Genomic DNA, 15,676 nt, shown 5'->3' with positions numbered 1-15,676 from the left:
GCCCAATCTCCCGCTCCGAGGGCTCCCTGTCCACTCTATAGAGTTAAAATTGACCAGTGCGCGTCCTGCGCCACTTCAAAGCAATTTTGCGCGGAGCGGAAGGCTTGGCGCTTGGACAATCTTCATGGTGTGTTAGGATTTCTATGGCAATTGGCAAGCAAGACGTTCCCATCTGAATATGCCTCAAAGAAAGCCACTTATTGACACTAAGTTGGCCATCATCAAAGACTTCATCTTTTTTTTTTTTTCTCTCTCGTGGAAAAAAAAAAAGTGTTCCTCACAAACACAGTTTAAATCACCCACCTTTGTGTCGGGGGCTGCGGGACGTCGCCCCCCGCACTACGCGTCGCCGCCCGGGCCCTTTAAAGGCGAGAGGAGAGCGGCGGCAGCGAAGGTTGAAGGGGCCAACAAATCTCGGGAGTGTGGGAAACGGCGAGGAGAGGGGGGAGCCCCCCGAAACCAGCAGCCGAGTTGCCCCCATCATCCGAGGGGACAGGCTCCTGCTTGGAATGTCCGGACGGAGGGCAGCAGGAGCCTGGGTTTTATCTCTCTATTCATCCATCCATCCACCCACCCATCCATCCAAATAACTACCTACCTGCTTACCTATCTACCTACCACTCTACCTACCTACCCACCTACCTATCTATCTAACTATCTGTTTATTTATTCCCCGCGTGCTTTGTGCCGCTGGAGACGCCGGCAGGCCCCGGCCAGGCGGCCCCCGCTTTTCCCCTCGGCGCGACATTCCCAGGTACGAGCAGAACGGCCCCGGAACGCGCCGGGATCCCCCCTCCCGGTGCCGCCGCGCTCCCGCATTCACACGCACCCCACGCAAGGGCCTAATCAGGCAGGGAGAAGTTCAAAGGCAGGTTCTTTGAAATTCAAAGTACTGCCTTTTTTTTTTTTTTTTTTTTTTTTTAATGGTGCATCAGCGTGCAGCGTTGGGATTGCTATGGCAATGGGCGCAGCCCGAGCGGGCTGCATTTCAAGCAGCCCACCTCGATTCGAGACACTCTATTAAGATACAGTTGCGCTGACCTTTAGTTACACGCCGCGTTAGCGCAGTCAATTTTCGCTGCATCAGGGCGGCTCATATTTTTTGGTCTCTCTCCCCAGCCACCTGATCTATCTATTTGCTTATTTGTTTATTTGTTTAATTGTTTGTTTATTTATTTATTTATTGGAGGGGGGCGGAACCTTTGCAGTGTCCCCCCCAAATAAGCAGGGAGGAAGCCCCATCTCTCGCCGCCCTCCTCCTTGCACTGCCCCCTCTTTTTGTTCCCCCCCAAGCACTTTTATTTGCAGAGCGATTGTCCTTTGTTTATTTAATACAAGCCCCGTGTGAATGGCCAAAAATAAACACGATGAAAAATAACCAAACAGATGAATTCCGCCAAGTGAAAGAAAGAGGGGGCGGGGGGAAGAAAAGAGAAAAAAAAAAGAAAGAAAAAGAAAAAAAGCGGGGACTTAACAGCGGCGCGGAGCCGCGCGGCGCTTTGAAGGGCGCTCGTCGCGGGGGAGATGCCATCGGGTCTCCCTAACGACGCCGCTGGCTCGCGAGGGCCCCGCTTTTGTCCCCGATTTGTTCCCGCCCGCTCCCCCCGCGGGCGCGCAGCCCCCCGCGCGCCCGGCCCCGCCGCGCGGGCCCGCGAAACGGGCGATAAAACAGAGGGAAAAAGTCGCGGAGAGAGACACCCCGGGCGCTCACTCGGCCTCTCTAGTATTATTAATAATTATTGCTTATCATTAGTAGTATTGTTTTATCATTATTTGTTTATTTCGGGCAGAGCAAAGGGGAGTTGGGAGGACACAGGGTTCCCCCCTCACCCTTTCAGCCCCTCTCCCTGCCCCCTCCCCAAATGCGGCCCCTCTTTTGCTCCGTCCCAAGCAAGGAGGGGGGAGGGGAGGGGCGCAAAACTCTCCCTGTCCCGTCCTTCCTTCCCCTCCGCCCCTTCCCCCCCCCCTTTTCTCCTTTTCCAAGCGATTTTCCCAGGCAGAGACATATTTAATAAGGGCTGTTTATTAGGATGGCGCTTTGAAGGCTCGCCCCCGAAGCCCCGTGCCCATTGAGGACGAGAAGGCGACTCTTAAACCGCATTTTAAAGGCAGGAAGCAGCCCCCGACCCCGCTCCGAGCCCTTGAGCACATGGCACCGCTCAGAAACAACAGTTCAAGGGTAAAATGGCACCGCGGTGCCGAGGCGCGGACAGGCACCCACGTAGCCGCGGAGAGAGGGGTGGCCGCGGCACAATGTGCTTTTTGTGTCGCGCCCTGTCACAAGGGCCGCGTTGTTTGCTTTAGAGGCTGCGCCTGTTACACTTCCTTGGAAGGGCCTGTGTTCAACAAGAGTTATAAGTCATCCACAACAACAAACATTTTGATTTTCTTTGCCTGAAGGGCTTTCCCTGGCCGTGGGCACCGTGGAAAAATAATGTACTCGCTTAGAAAGGAGCACCAGTAGCGGCATTACAAGCCCGGTGCATTAAATATTGAATGACACGAGGGAAGGAAAAAAAAAAAAAAAAAAAGGAGCTTGTGTAGTGGCGCTTGGCCTTAAAGTCCTCCTTCAACTTCGCCTCCAGTGCCTGGCGCGCTCTGTAAGGGGGTTAATCAAGGGCCGCGCCTCATTTGCAGGAGCCGCCTGCGCTGCCCGCGGGGCTCTCCGCGCACACGCGTGGGTCTCCTCTGGTTTTGGGAGCCGGGGGGGACCCGGGGAAGGGAGCGGGCCCGGCGCCGCCCGCGGGGCCGCGGTGATGGGCGCTCGCGGCGCCGGGGCTTCTCCGCCCGTTTCGCAGGGCCGCGCTGGCGAGGGAGAGGCGGGCGGGCTCAGTTTGTTTCGAATTAATCGTTTTCCAGGGGAAGAAAAAAAAAAAAGAAAAAAAAAGGAACTAATCCTCTCCCAGATTCCCGGAAAACCCCCAGGAGGCACCGTCCCAGCCCGCGCCGCCCCGGTGGGAAGAGGCTGCGCGCCCGTTCCCGCGTGGGCTCCTCGGGCCCCGGAGCGGGATGGAGTTGGGCGACCCCCGCTGTCCCGGGTTTGGGGACGACCTGGGGACAAAAATGGATCTCCCCGTACCTGGGGGCCCCGTGTGCCGCCGTGAGGAAGGAGCCGAGAGGGCAGTTTGGGAAAAGAGGTGGCCACTTTTAGAAAAGAGGGGCCCGGCCAAGGTGGAAGTGGGGGCCGGGGCGGGGGCAGCTTCGCTCTGACCTCCCCTACAGGGGGGCGAGTTGAGGCAGGGAAGGCCGAGCTGGGAAACCCAATAGCCTCTTTTTTTTTTTTTTTTTTATGTCTGCGCCCCCCTCCTCCTCCCGCTTTCACACGACTAAAGCGCTCCGAGTGCCCTTTCAAACAAGAGAAAAAGAAAGAGAGGAAAAAAAAAAAGATCCCCTTCAAGTTAGAAACGGGCACACATCCCCTTCCAGGCACCTTGCCAAGATCTCCCAAGCCGCCTACCTGGCACTCGGGCTTAAGTTTTCCCGAAGAAGTGAGTTCAGAAGAAGGAAGGAGGAGGGCGGGGGGGTATGAGCGGGGCGGGGGGGCTGGAGTAGCAAGACACAAGTTCAGAGCTCCGCTTCCCCCCCTGGCTTTTTTAACCGCGCTGGGCAAGCGGAGCGGAGCTCGCAGCCAGTGAGTACCCAGGGCACCGCGGCGGGGATGGGGGCTGCGAGGTGCAAACGGCATCCGGGGGGTGGAAAAGAGCGGCCTGGTGGGATGCACAGGAGGGGGCGGGGGCACTTGGGGACTCGCCTCCCCAAACTTGCCCAGTGGCCCCTCGGGCAAGTTTGGGGAGGCGAGTCCCCCCGCCGCGCTGCAAAAGTCACAGCTGTGACTTCACCTATTAGCCCCGATGTCTTTCCGAGGAGCTTGACGGAGTTAAACATCCCACAATGGGCGCTCTGGGGCGCCTCGAGCCTGACCTCTACCCGGTTTTAATAGTTTCATAGGAACTTCATTAAATCAATTACTTAGTGAGCACATCATCATTTATTTGTAATTAGCACTGAAGGGCTTGATTTTTTTTTCTCTCTTTTTTTCTTTCCTTTTTTTTTTTTTTTTTTTCGGCAGCCCCGTTCCCAGCGGGGTTGGCCATGTACTACAAGCACTTTTGTTTGCCGGGTGTGTTGACTCGGGGTATTATTCGGCCGCCACAATAAAAGTGTAATCTTCACGTCTTAATCTAGCGTTCCGGGGGGAAAGGAAAACAAACACGGCGCGAACGAGGCGCTGGACCCTCGCTTCCTCCCTCCTCCTCCTCCTCGTCGCGGCGCAGGCTGCAAACGGGCGCTTCCCTTCGGGAGGGATAGGGAAGAAATGGGGAGGGCGCCAGGGAGGTGCCCGCAGGCTGCGAGGACCCACGCGCGGCGAGACGAGTCCCCCGCGCCGGGCCCGGGTGCCTGGGAAGGGCGGGAATGGCCCCAAAAGAGCGCGGGTCGCCGAAATGCGGGAGCGGGGCCGCGCAGCCCCGTCCTCCCGCCTGCCTGGGAGAGGCGCTGGGACGAGCCTGGATCCGGGGTTTTATCAGGGCAGCGATGGGAAGGGCCGCTTCCATGGCGGGAGCGTGTTCGGAGCAAGCCCGCCTCTCTGCGCCAAAGCCTCCCAGCGCTGGTGCTCTTAATCGCTTGCACGGGCTTAAGACCCATTTCCAGGGGGAAATTCCCATTTCCTCCTCACTGGAAAGGGCCCTTCAAGCCCTTCAAGCCAGCCGAGCAGCTCAGCCCCTGTCACTGTTCGCAAACCTGGCCGGGCTCCGGGGCCCCTGCGCCCCGCACGGGACTGTGGGGCAGCCAAAGGGCTGCCAAAGGGAGCCGATCAAAACGGCAACACAGGATGAAACACAAGCCCTCCTTGCTTTCTGCTAACAGACACCACCTAATTAAGGAATACTCGGATCCCACAAAAACACAGGCTCTCCGCACTGACGTCAAACCCCTCCTTGAAAGCCACAAAACACCCGAGGCTGCCCGGGCACCCAGGCCCTCCTGCGAGGGGCTTCCTTCACCGTCTCGTGGTGCCTGGCTTTGCGTGGTGGGAAGGGAGCCTCAGCCCAGGTGGCTCTGCAGATTCCAGCTTTCCTGGGGAAGAGCCAGGGCTGGATTGTAGTCCCCGAGGGTGTCTAATTTCCAGGGACAACCTTTTGTGACTGCAGAGTGAGGCCGCTGCGTGCGCTCCTGGTGCTGGCACTGCTGCCCCGTGCCCAGCGAGGCACCCAGTGCCTCAGGCCACAGGCACTAGGGGGTGAAATCCATGGGGATTTCATTTACAGGGTGCAGGGGAAACAAACAAACAACAACAACAACAACAAAAAACCCCAAGCCTGGAAGGAGGAAAGGGATGGTGCTGGCACTTGGCCACCCCAAGCTCTCCAAGGACACGGCCAACCCGTCGTCACTGCGGCATGGCCAAGGCCGCGACGGGCGGCCAGCTCTCCTCAGGAGCAGGCGCAGCTCTGCGTGGGCAGCCTGTTTTGTGGCATTCCCTTTATTTTCCCTCCCTGGCAGTTGGAGAAGCTGGGCCCAAGCGTGCCAGGAGCCCAGGCACAGCTCCCTCCGTTCCTCTGGGGCGCATCTGCGGAGGGCCTGTGCATTTTGCTAATCCCGTTCCTCAGCAGTAAATGAAAATGAGGGGGGCACTTCATGTCAAAAGTCAGCCTGGAGTATCAGGCAAAACAGGGAGCTTCCGGAGAGTCCTGCTGTGTTGTGCGTGCCAGGCGGGGCAGCCCTGAGCCCAGCTGCCCCCGCTGGGTTTGCCTGGGCAGCCTGTCCAAATTCAGCCCTTTGCGGAGTTTGGGAGCAATCGTCCCTGGCTGCTCCCTCACTGCTGCATGACCCCGGCCCCTGCCGCGGGTGAACACCCTTCTGGTGAGGGCTGCGGCATCCTACGGCACTGGGAGAGCAAAGGCATCTGGACGTATAAAACCGTGGAGAGGCAATCCATGAGGCAATGCTTTTGGAGAATATAGCAGCAAAGCCAGCATCACACTTTCTCTGTAAGCAATCCAGGCCATGTGGCAGTCAGAACTGGTAGGGTGAGTGAGAAACTTGGCTGGAAATACACACGTGCTCCAGGGATCCTGTGCCTCCCATTGCAACAAATTATTACAAAGATTAATGCACATACATGTGTGCGCATGCATGTCTTTACGGGTGGCTTCTACAATATAGCTACTCTCTGACTTTAAAAAAGGTTTAGAAATTTTGAAGTACTCCTACAAGCAAAACCTACACCTACCTAGAGAGTCAGCCTCAACGACCAGGGTGGCAACTGGTTCATTTCTTGGTGACGCTGCTGTTAATAATTTATTTAAATGAGTGGCAGGGAGATGTTATGTGCTAATGACTAGCTATGCACTCTGTACATGTGCACATTTTGACTCCCGAGGATCTGCAGTTGTGCTTTGCCAAGAGGTGCTGTCTCTCCAGCAAGTGTTAGCAACTGCTGAAGATATACTAAGAGAGTGTATCTCTGTACTCTATCTGTAGTATATACTATAGAGTATAGCGCTATACTTAGAGATATACTAAGCTTAGTAAAGCAGAAGTAGACTCAGCTCAAAGATTTCATCTCTCAACCAAAGATTATTTTAGCCTGAAGTCTATTGTTGAGCGTGAGGACCGTGACTAGAGTTGCTGCATTTCAGAGGCACAGCTGTACTGCACAATTTTGCACTTGTATTTCTGCTGTGGTGTAAGAAAGGGTTTTAAAGAACTAGGCAAGTGACTCATCACTGCTGGCCAACCCTCTCCTTGTGACTGGTGCTGGATGGTCGGGGAGAGGAAAGCAGCGTTTGTGGGCAGAGAGGACCGGAGCGGGTGTTTTGGCGACATACCTGGAAACCTCTGGGTTTGGGCAGCTGCATGGGCACCATCTGAAAGGAGAGGAAGGTCATTTGAATGGCTTCTTCCTGCTGCTGCTGCTAGCTTTGCAGATTTGGCTTCTCCTGCTTAGGAAAGTGTCTCGTATTTGGGCCCTCTTCGGGAAAATATTGCATTCTAGTTGCCAGTACAGATTTTCAACTCGTCTCATTCCAATGCTGCCCTTAAGACAAATCCAGAAGGTATTTTTTCTCCCATGTTAGAGAAATTATAAAAAAAACCTTCCCCCTTTTGCTGCCCATTGGCTGGCACAAATGCCATGCAGCGGAGCAGTACTCCAGGCTATGCTGGGAGGGCACTTCCCTCTGAAGGGTTTCAGGCACCGAAGCACATCTCTTTTCCCAGAGCTGTTTGCTCCTGGCAAACAGCTTTTCTACTACTTGAGCGCTTGCTGCCGTTGACTCACGAGGCTCATATTATGTTCTGCCTGTTCACCTCCAAAAAATGTTTTTTGAGGCAGGGAGGCTGTTTGTTTTTTATTTATTTAATCTTTATTCGCGTGCTGGAGTTGACAGCAAATATCTGCTTCTGAAAGACCCAGAGCAAGCTGGGCTCACAGGGAGCAGCGGCCACACTGGGGCTGGTGCCGGGGCACCGTCTCCTCCGGGCCTGCTGCCTGCGCAGCAAGGCAGGAGAGCGGCGCCTGCAGCATCTTCGGGCACCTCGCGTGCAGTGCCCGGCAGCAATGACAATAGACACCCTGAGTAGCGCTTGAAAGCGCGTTTCTGCGCATGGAGAGAGTCCTAAAAACTCCCCCATACGGAGGAGCTGCCGAGGAGCGGTGCCGGCCGCGCTGCGGCGCGCTGGGAACTGTCCAGCAAGGCCACCACCGCCTCCCCGCGCGGCCGCACGACCGGCCGCCTCGCTCACTCCTGTGCTGCTGGTGTGAGCTGCAAAGCAGCCCCTTCACGGCAGCGTACCTGCCCATCCACCGATGCTGTAGAGGATGTATAGGCGTAGGTGTATGCTTACTTACTCCGTATGGGCTCGTTTTGCTGCTGTGCATACGACTTCACGGCACCTCAGAACTTATTCTCCTGTGTTCCCTGGGACACACATGTGGCAGTGGGGCATATGCACAGCAAATGGTTTGTATCCTGGCTAGTGCATAGCCAGCCTAGCATTAAATCACCTGTAAGCTGGTCTAATTCTTTTAGCATGAGGGCAAATCACCAGGCTTATAACTTCACCGGGGCAAGGAACTGGTCCTTGCCACTTGTAGCTTCAGAAAGAAAGAAAAAAAAAAAACAGACTAATTGCATGAGGTGCTGCTGCCCCCTCCTCTGATCTGGCATCTCGTGGAGTGGCAGATTGCCTCTCTGGCTCATCAGACCCTGCAGTCAGGCGGTTGTCAAGAACTGACTTTCTCCCCTTTGGTATTTTGGCTCCAGATCTCTGGGTTGGAGGCCACATTTTCCAGCACCTGTTAATATTTTTTTAGCAGATGCTAGAAAGGAAAATGTCCAAATACAGCAGATACAATCTGCTGCGGCCTGGGTCAAGCACGGACTACTGCGTTCATTTGCCCTAGAGATGGAGGATTAATGATGTCCGTTGTTTTCGCAAAGACGCTGTCTTCCTTGAAGACGATGGCCACTCTACCATCTTTGTTGCAGAGCGGATCCTTGGTGTGTGCATGGTCTCCTCTTTCAGCTGGAGTCCACAGTGGCCCCGCCATCATTGCCAAAGGCTTATCATCTGATTTTTTTTTTCCAAACAAACTTGTATTTGAAATCCAAAGGAAACTGTTTTGATTCAGTATGTGCAGGTCCAAGTTGCAGTTCAGCCACGGGAAGAGTTCAGAAGCTCTGGCCTTCCCAAAGATCAGGTTTACACCAAGTCTTGCCATCCTTGTGGCAAATTTCTGCCCCACAGATTAAGCCAGTCTTTGCTAAGCAGGTCCCTTGTCCCCTTCTGTGTGCTTTTCTTGTGACAGTGTGTATATTTTAATCTACTAGCAGTATTTGTTCTCATAGCCTTCCCTGGTCAGCAGGAAGTAATGGGGCCTCTCAAGAGTGACTCTTGAGAGGCAAGGGAAATAAATAAAAGGAAACTGAAACAATAACAGTGGACGTAGCATCCAGCACAGTTTTCCATTAGGCTCAGAAAGCAAATGGCCATAGATGTGGAAGGCTGTAGATGTGCCAAAATGGCTGATAAGGTTTTATCGCTCTTCTTCATGGTAAAGGCTAGGTAAAAAACACATTTGTCTCACTCTCATCTGCATCTGATGCTGACACGAGGCCCTCAACAGGAGAACTACAGATCAGTATTCGAGGAGCGTGTGTGAGAGCTGGGGCTCCTTTGACCATCGTCTTGCAGCACCTGTGTCCCACATGTGCCACACGCAGTGTCACGTAGGTCTCTGCGCTGGCTATGGGCATGGCAGCAGGGCCTGCACCGCCTTCCTCCAGGTCTTCATTTCGCTTGTCCTCAGCACCACCGGCACACGATGGGCACACATACTCCTGACTTATCCGAGGTTCAGAAGTTGCCTTTAAGCACTCTTTCTGTCTCTTGTAAAAATAATTAGTTCCAAACATACACAGAATTAGGGGGTCAGAGCCTTAAGGTGAAATCCGTTGGTCCAGGTGAATGCTTTTTTTCCCCCTATTGTTTTCCTGCTTGCGATACTCCTTTTCAAGTTTGGAAATTGAAGTTATTTTCCTGCCAATGTTTTTGGCTCCCATGTGGCAAACACTTCTCTTTCCAGTGGAGCAGGAGCCAGCGTGGCTGCCTTGAGCGCACACCAGTTATGTGTATCCTACCAATTCTTCCACAGGCAAAGTGAGCAGCTCCGAGGTCTGTTCTGCTCCACTAATCCACTAATGTGTTGCCCCTCAGTTTTCCTACAATTACACAGTAACATAAGGCAAAGTACTGGCTATTTTTACCTCTTAAATAAAATCTTGAGGACATGTATTTTACCTATGAATTATTTCCTACCTTTTCCCATAACTTTTCAAGCCTGGCTCTGCTCAGAAATGTGGCTTGTTAACATCTGAAGCTTAGATTTCCACATTATTGTGTCTTAGTGACTTCTCATCTTATTTGCTCAGGTCACAGATAAATCGATAGTTTGCTCTAATTGCTAGTTTTGCATACTTAACCTGGGATCTGAAGTCAAACTAGCTCTCAGGCAAGTACTTTGGGGCTTCTTCATCAAGGCACATGATCAAAGGTTGTGGTGCCGATAGTGGGAAGTGGCACTATCAGACCCAATTTTAGCTATTCTGGTAACGCAGCACCTATGGAATTTCTGCAGACATTTGAAATTGCTTCACTGGAAGGCAGGAAATGAAAGTATTTCTGGTCCTTTCGTGATACTAACGACTGTTGGCGTAGTGGTCTGAGATAGATAGTGCAATGAGTTGGGGGTCCTGGTGAGGTGGTGAATGTGCTGCAGAAGTATCGGTGTGTGCATGGCCTGCTCCTACCACTCCCACTAGGCATCCAGTAGAGGCACCTATGAGGATATGGTTCCTGATTTAATGGGTCATCATCCATCCTGAACTGCACGGATTGGTCTTGAATAAGAAATCAAAAAACACAAAAGAGCCCAACCACAATTTTCCTTATATTTTTGTGTGAGCTGTTCTCCTTGCTACTTTCGCATTCTTTCAAAGATTAAAATATATAAAATCGGCAAGTATATTAGTTACATCTGCTTTTAATATATATCTGTCTACGTGCCACATTTGGATAAGATCCATGCTTGATGATGGATTTTAACCCAAACCGTGTTTATTTTGTCTCTTTCCCTAGGGAGAGGTCTCAATGCACGGTGACTAGAGCAATGTATTGGAGAGTAGCTCATGTTTTCTGTCATGATATTTCTGTTTGCCTCTATTAAGGGCCTACTTGAAAAGTCACTAGTGCTAGAAGAAAGCATGCTTTTTATTTTGCACTCTAACAAAGAACAAGCCTAATATAGTCAACTTACGACTCCTTTTTCACAGAGTATGGACATCCCGGGCTCTGCTGTATTGTCTTCTGCTACTCCTAAGGATGTAGCAAAGACCTCTTTACCTCACATGAATGCATCTTGGAAAACTAGACATTAAAGACGTTTTGAGTGTTTCAACGTGATTTGTTTTTGCATGCTGAGTTAAGCTAGATGTATAGTGGCCAAGTGCCAGCTTCCGAAATCTGCATTTCAGGGTACATTTCCAGTTTTGTTTAAGTCTTCACAAGATCATTGTTTACTGTGTTGTTAGCAGACTTCTGTTACACTTCTGCCCCTACGATACATGCAGTGATGAGCGCTTATCTCTTGCCAAAGCATGTCTCCCATATTGTGAATAAATTGCAGCTTGAAGTTGCCACTTTTTGCTCACATTGGGTAATCACTGTTTTGTTTATTATGGTGTTGCTACGATTCTACCATGATAGACTTGGAGCACGGTTCTGTTCCTCTCAGAAATCACATGAGAAAATTATGGTGACCTGTCACCAGATCTAACACCTACAAATCAAACAAGATGGTTTGACATACAGCTAGTGTGATAATAGGCTAAGTCACACGTCAGTTGGGACAAGCCCAAAGCGAAGTTGAAAAATACCTGACAGAAACCCATGGTCAAGCTTCTAACTCGGGGCCTAATGCACCCCCGCAACTATATTTGCATAAATCCAATACCTCTTTCCAAAGCGGCTGCTGCTTTGCCTCTGCACTCCTCTTTTGGAGGCTACATTTTTTTTTCTATCATTGTGTTCAATGCCACAAGCTGGCACAGATCTCAGGCCACCACAGCGGTTCATACCGTGGCTGACTGAGTCTTGGATCAGCCACACGCTAGCTCCGTGCTCGGACAGAGGAGGGTTTGGAGACTGGGTTTAGCATGAGGGCGAGGGCTGTGCCATGAATCAGGACCTTTTGTTTTCCCAACAACTTGCAGGTGAGGCAATGAAGGGAGCGAAGGGAGGACTGAGCAGCTTGGATATCTCTTCTAAACCTGCCTCCAAAATCCTGACCTTGAAAGTAGTGCTGTCAAGGGGAAGAAAGAGTCCTGTAGACAGGGACCCAGCAGTTCTCTGAGTCCCAGGCTTATAAGCTGAGGACTCACAACCACATCACCCTCTTTGCTGCTGTTCTAAACAAACCTACAGCAGCTAAGGGAGAGGTTACACTGAGCCCTGCCATGACCAGCAAACAGCTTGGGACTCACAGCAGGGCAACGAGATGGAGCCGAGTGCCTAGGAAGAGTCTGCAAAGAAGCAAGGGGTGGGAATAAATGCAAGCCATTCAACTCTGGGTTTGAGCTTACAGTGAAACCAGGTGGTCATTTCTGCAGTCCTTACTCAGGCCAAATCTGCTTGTGTCAGCGAGGCCTTGGCCTCGGTGAGGACTGCAGATTTTGGCCCCTGACAAGCACCGTGGTGGTAGATTCCTGCAGAAAACTGCCTCTGCTAGGCCATTGCTTCGGGCTTTACCAGGAGAGCGCATGGGGGCAAGGGACATCTCCAAGCTAGAAATGGATTTTTTTTTCTTTTAAATTAGTGATTTGTTGGCTTCAGGCAAATGGCAGAAGGTTTTACTGAAAAAAAAGCTTTTTTATGGGGTTGTGGTTTTGCTTGGGGTAGCCGAGAGAAGTCTGTAAACCCCAGGAGCTCAAGGAGTTTGACAGGTTTGACAGGCCTTCCTGCTACTTATGAACAGGAGGCTGGAACGAGTGTTCCTGAGATCACCTCCCTGTTCTCATTCAAGGCATACTGGCAAGGCAGGAGAGAGAAGCCTTCCTCCTCCTTCCTCCCTTTTTATTTTCTTATTTAGAGGTGATCCTAGGAATTTGCATTTCTGAATCATTTAAACTGCATATTTTCTGGGCTCACCTCAATAAAACTCCCATCGTGCCCTCAGGAGCAGTCTCCAAGAGCCTTGAGCATCCTGAAATCTGCCAGACAATAATCACTAGCTGCAATGGGAGCCGTGCACCAAAGACTGCTATAAAGAGCGTGCCAGCTCCAGGGAGCAGCACTCCCAGATCGACCACCTCAACACTGCGGTTCCTGCTTGCGCCTGCGTGCGTACCTGACCCCACGCGCAGCCCTTGTCCCAAGGAGCGGGCAGGTCTGACCAATCTCACATGTTTCCAGAGTTTGTGGATCGAAGGGCTCAGATTTCTGCAATAACAGCAGGGACTCCGGGAGTATTTACAAACTATCGCTTTTGAGCACTGTCATTGAGCGTTGCTGCAGGGCATGAGGTGGGAGTCTCAGGCTGGTGATGGTGGCAAAAGGAAAACGTGGAGAATATCAAGAATTCATGAAAAGTGAGAAGGAAATCCCATTCCTTTGAATGCTTGTTATTTAATTTAAATTTATTTTTAAAGGCAATCCATTGACAACTTCCTGGGAAATTAATGCCTTCTGGTAAACCTCTGTCTGCAGTGAAAAAGTGCTTAGCTGAAATTCAGCTGAATTCTTCCTATTCTGTGGTTTCTAATCTTGTCTTAGTTTAGTACCCAAACTAAAGCTACTGAAATGAGCTCTGAGGGCATGGTCAAGCTCCTTAAGACAGCACAAACCCAGGAGATTAAGTTAAACTTCCTAGCTGGAGCAAATGCATGAGCTTTATCAACACACAACCTGGAAAAGACTTCAGTGTTGGCATGTGACCCTGGTAACACCTGAGCCTATTACATTTTCAAGTTGCAAGGAAACCTCTTGAAGCTGGGGAGCTTCCTACCTCCCAAAGAAAAGGAGCAGCTTAACTCTAGAGACTGGTGTAACTCCTTAGACTCACCTTTGGTAGCAGGTCCACTTCCCCCAGCACTTGAGCAGTCCACTTCACCCAGCTGACCCAGATGGGAGTCTCCCTGGCAAGTGCTTTATTTGGCATGTTTTTTTTTTTTTTTTTTTGAAGAGAAGAGAAGAATTGAGCCACTATGGCACCAGAGAAGGCTAGTTTGACTGAAGAAAGAAAAGCAAGTCCTTTGGTGTAACCCTCTCACTCTGTAACTATGTGTTACTTTCCTATCTTTTCTTTGGTCTTGTTAAGATCTTGTAACACAAACTCTGCATTCTGGACCTTCAGTTGTCATATAAAGCTGTTTCTTAGTTCTCTAGTCCCACCATACTGGACTGTATTTTACCAATTCCGAATACTTTTATGGAATTTCTGCCCCCCATTCTGCACAGACAGGAAGAGTTTTCCTTGCGCTTCTCTTACACCACCTGAGTGCTACCAGCTGGCTTCCCTGTGCTAGTTGATAACATATCCTCATTCTTCACATTTTACTGTTCAATTAGGGTAATGACTGCAAGCCCCAGCTGACTATGCCAGGACTATGCAAACATAGCAAGAGGTGGTCTGTGTCTCCACATTGATAGTCTAAGTCGACATGAGAGAGGATATGTTATTGGGCTGGTTGTATAAAGGGGAAATGAGGTACACAGAGCTGAAGGGACATTTCCATACGCTAGAACCAGAAATTACATCAGATCCTACGTAGTGCTGTTCTCCCTCTGTGGGATTAAATGTCACCTTGCAAGTCTCCTCAGAGGTGCAGGTTGCTCCCATCCAAACATGGGGCTGGAGGTGAGGATTTCTCACCGTCATTGCGGACCCTACTACACGTGTGCTCTGAGTCGTGTGTCTGCCCATCCTCCCCATCTGCACAAGCCTCTGCATCACGTCCTAAAAATAAAGAGCAGTGTCCTTCAGATACCTCAGTCGTGGGAGAGCTGGTGCAGCCATATGAACTCCTTCCTCAGCGGTGGAAATAACCGCCTGGCTCAGAGCCTGCGATCTGGGGTGCTTTCTCCAGGGAGAAGAGGCCTCATCGTCCTCCGTCTCAAAATATCCTTGTGCTATTGAGCGTCCTATGCTCAGGCAAGGGATGCTCAACTTTGCCTTTCAGTTTGAACTCAGCTCCCACTCCACAAGTTGTTTTTATTTTGCTAGGATACTGGTGAAGCTGCAGCTCAGTAACTGATGTTAAGAGGAACTTTTAACACCTCACCAGCAAATGGGGGAGAATGTTTCCCATTAGTGGCTGAGGAAGTAGAGCTCCTGTAACTTCAGCCTTGAAAGCTAATGAAGCTCAGATTGTAGCCGTGGCCTTTGATGTACAGATGCCTGAGGTCAGTGGAGCTTTCAAAGGTGCCAGCGCTCTGCTATGTCACCATGTTAGTCTGGGCGAGGGCCCAATAATTCTAATCCTGTAATCATGTTTCTGTAAGCAACAGCATTTATTGTGCAGATAGTGGGGGAGAGCAGCAGCAACAATTAAATCGGGGACACAGGACAGAGGAGCAGCTAATCCAACCCTGTAATACCAGGCCCAGTAGAGGAAGTTACAGCAAACTACGTCTGTAAATAAGTAGCACGGTATTGAGATCGTTTTAATGAGAAAGTGCAGGGATAAAAAAAAAAAAGAAAAAGAAAGAAAAGCCTCGTCTGGCCATCTAATCCATCTCCCTGCCAGTAACTCCTTCTATTAATGCAGGCATGTCCCTACGCTGGCCAAAGTCAGGAAACGCGGAGCACTTTGGCTTGCACCGATACGCAGCGAGCGGCACCTTCACCTTTGAATTTAACTCCTCTCTCGGACTGTTGCACAACCTCTGATCATACAATGTGTATTTTATGCCTTGTAACGTAGCCTATCCTGCCTCCTGTGTGTAGCTGCATTGTCAGAAGAACCTGATGGCATGTTCCACTCTGGGGGAGGGGGATACACACACACACATATATATAAATATTGTTTATCAAGAAGATGAGAAGTGCCTTCAACAAGCTGTTCTGCTCTACTAATTAGTATGTGTTTAGACATTTCTGTTATTTTATTACTCATAA

This window comes from Tinamus guttatus, unplaced genomic scaffold (genome assembly GCF_059628265.1).
Source record: "Tinamus guttatus ecotype Peru unplaced genomic scaffold, ASM5962826v1 Tinamus_guttatus_pri_ptg000180l, whole genome shotgun sequence".
Lineage (NCBI taxonomy): Eukaryota > Metazoa > Chordata > Aves > Tinamiformes > Tinamidae > Tinamus > Tinamus guttatus.
Note: the sequence above shows the minus strand (reverse complement) of the source record.